Source organism: Opisthorchis viverrini (assembly GCF_000715545.1).
Source record: "Opisthorchis viverrini unplaced genomic scaffold opera_v5_275, whole genome shotgun sequence".
Lineage (NCBI taxonomy): Eukaryota > Metazoa > Platyhelminthes > Trematoda > Opisthorchiida > Opisthorchiidae > Opisthorchis > Opisthorchis viverrini.
This window is the reverse complement of record NW_008751936.1, coordinates 558,619-562,477: the sequence shown is the minus strand read 5'-3', so window position 1 is coordinate 562,477 and position 3,859 is coordinate 558,619.

Below are 3,859 nucleotides of genomic sequence, written 5' to 3'. Positions count from 1 at the left end.
CGCCACAAGTGACGCAAATTAGCAAACGTGATTCGAGCCTTTGAGATTCTTGCACTGACTTCATCAAACACACTTCCGTCAGAGCTAATACAACTACCGAGGTATGTAAAGTCTTCCACAATCTCCAGTGGTGCTCCTTGAATTTTAAGGGATATGTTCACAGATAGCACTTTCTGAAGCAGGACTTTGCACTCTGAAGGTGCAAGTCGCATGCCAAAAGGTGATGTGATGGTGATCAGCCTATTCAACAGGGCTTGTGCTTCGCTTTGGTCTTCAAAGATGAGGGCGATGTCATCTGCGTACTCTAGATCGACAAGGCTCTCATCAGCAATAACTTCAACACCGGGGTTCTGAAGGCCGTCCAGTGTTCGCCTCATTATTTCATCAATGACGAAGTTGAACAAGAATGGAAGGGTGGAAATCTTTGTCTGACACCACTTTTTGTAGGGAAGCTTTTGGAGAGCTCACCATACACTCTCACCCACCCAGAAGTATGTGAATATAGGGATCGGATTATGTTTACAAACTTCTGGGGCATACCCTGTTGAGCAAGTGTAGTTAACAGTACTGATCAATCAACAGAATCAAACACACCCTTGAAGTCAAGGAATACCAAGATTGTGGGTCGTCTGTACATGTGGCGTTGCTCTAACACCTGACAGAGTGTGAAGATGTGATCAACGCAGCCTCTACCCGGTCGAAATCCCGCTTGATTTGATTCTAATAACAACAAGACGGAGTGTTGCGGACTTGTCGTACCTAGGAGACGTGACCTACTCAAGGCCATTTCGAAGTTTTTCACTGAAACACTGGATAGAAGAACATAAAGAGATACTATTAGCTTGTAATGTTGTGGGACATGGAAGCGTAATGAGGGGGTCCAAGTAAGGTACGGTTCGGCTCTGAGAAGATGAACATAAAAAGCACACCTGCGAGATGAACAATCACGTGACGCATCTATACCAGGACGTACCGGGCCCGACTATGAACCAGTTAAGACTTAGTACTCATTGAATAGAATTCACGGAACGATTAAGGAAACTCACTTAGACACGCTCGCAAGTCACGATGGCCCACAGTTTCAAAAAGCGAACTAAATGCAAGAGTAAGTCTGTACGTTAAAAACATCATTTTTTGACAAATCGATCATAAAACGGAACAGTTCACACACATCAAAACAAGTGATCCAAGAAGGAAAGATATTCCCAAATGAGTGGCGTAGTTAAGGGTGAAAAACGGTGGTAGAAAAAGTAGGACCAGAGTAGAGATGGTAATCAAAAGAAGGCAGGAATGTTATAAGGCCACAAAGGTGAACAGGCACGAATTATGAATCGATCGTGATCCATCTGCATCGATCATGTATCAGGTTGCACTTGGTCTGGACGGCAACCAATCACTGAAAGCTTTTTGCCTGAAAAAAAAGGAATTGGCGGAAGGCATGTCAACTTGAATCTGGTTGGGATCAAACTTTTGAAGGCATTATGGCTTGGAAATCAGTGATGACGTTAAGATCAGTAAAAAAAGGTGGGGCACATAAGGCACATAATGGCTCAGATCTGCAATTATTTGCAAAGATTTAATCCGCAGAACGGTTAATAGGGACGATGCTTTTTGGTCGGTATTTCTTCCTGCTACTGTACGTGGGAGGCCAAACAGGTTGAAAATGCACCCGTGGAAATGTTTTTGAGTGTAACACCATGAAAGGAATCTGGAGGATTCTCTTTGCACTGAAGCGCTTGTTTCGGTTTGGACAGCTGAGAGTTTAGTATAGAAAATCTTTGCAACAGTGAAATAGTAGGAAAACGTCGAGGCCAAGCGAAATCAGCCAAACACGATTGTTTGTAGGAGGAAGAAATGGTCTACGGGTGGGGCGTAGAATGAGATGAAACAACCGAAATAGCACACATGCCACAGAGAATATCCACCTCAGATACTACATGCGAAGGCCGCCTAGGTACCAGGTATTGCACCTATTCACGATTAGCATTCTAATGAGCATGAAAGCGCTCAGTGGTTGAGGCGACGACTCACTGGCCGGAAGGCCTCTAGTTTCAACCGTACCCCGCATCAGGACTGCTTCTGTCCAGACTTGGGCAACCTGACAATTTATCAGGCCTGTCGTGCTTCCTTCGGGTGGAAGCTGGGCATCGAAAAGGTGTTACAGGTAGACAATTTTTTAACATCCTAATGGTGTTCAGGATGAGAAATAGAACGGGCAACACTGTGCACATCCGGTTTGGTTTCTAGCTCTAAGCATACGTTTTTTGTGTCCGTCTCTCGAGTTGTGAGGAACACAAGATCTTGATAGCTGCTCAATAAGTCCGATCAAAAGACAGGATGCCACTGATGGGGAGTATGCGTGTGGCATTCACAGTCTCTCTTACCAGGTTGGTTAACGTTTAGGGGTCTGACCAACACAGCCTCCTGGTCCTCCAGGCTGTGCGTTGGAACATGTGTAGCAACTAGTTATTTGAAAAAAGTAATGCACTGGTATTTCCTGCCACATACCGCTGCCTTGAGGTCAGGATTTTGATCTAAAAGCTTTGACTGATGGCGCCAACCGTCTTCCTGTCTAGCTCTGAGAGCCATGACAACATCTAAGCTCGCGCACAACCACGGTTCATACAACTGAGAATACTGTCATGCCACAGCGGCAGTCGCATGGCGTCACCATCCGGGTTGCTTTTACGGCGGCGAAGCATCAGGTGTTGAACACCAACGGTGTGCAGTCGATGATCATGGCAACTTAAACAGATGTCCATCAAATGGATATCCGTAATGCATACAAGCATCGCTCTTCAGGAAACCTGCCTACAAAAAACGCTCACTACTTACAAAGTGTACAAGCGTGGTCATCGTAAATTACGTAGGCTTCTAATCAGATTTACCTTTTGAAATAGAACCATATTTAGCAGGAACTTCCACAGAAAGGAGAAGGCACGTAAAAAGCGATAAGGTCCATGACACTGTTCTCGGAACTCCCGTGCAACCATTATCAGACCCACTGGGTTGGGAACGGCCATTAAGTTCGCATCGGGCTTTGGCTTCGACAACCTCAGGAGCCAAGTAGTCGAGCAGGACCCTTGCCAGCAGCATCAGTGAAGTGTCAGTGCCAACAATGATGTTGCTGTCTCCGCTGGTAGGGCTCCTACTTAATCAGTAAACAACCATATGGATCGCAGGGTGATGGACCTGATATTCGCCGCAGCCACCCAAAAAATCCCAGTGAGCATCTGCAGTCACCATCACCATCGACAGCATGACATCAGTGTTCAACACCGATGCTTCACTGTCGTACAACCAGACTCTAATACTCCTTTTATAAAGTTCAGAGGACCTTTCGATCCCGTTAACTGTAGTATTAGAGTAGTTCCGGTAGTGTAAGCGTTCAGCTGTAACACTCGCTATCTGGCTGCTAAGACAACCTAATGGAACACAAAATTCGAGATACCGCCAGGTTGCTACAGCCTAGACAGGAGCACTCAAAATGCTGAGGTTAGTTTGGAAACACCGACCTTCCTATCAGTGAGTTCGCACCTTAACCAATGAGGTACCTTGAACTCAAAGGGTGCAAACGGTCTTACAGACACTTGTATGGAGACTTACTTTCCAGTAGCGTTCAATGACGAAGAGTGACTCTCTTGACAGATTGGGACCAAACAGTGGATTATATTGCGACAAAAACATCCCCAACCAACTGGAAGAATGATGGTGTAATGGAACGGAAACACCGTAGACACTTACAATATATAGGCACAAACTGCTGTCAGCACCAACGACAGAACAATAAGCCTATAATATAACACCATCAATGGAAAATTGTCCTGAATTACGTTCGATTGGGTCCTTTCGGTTCGGG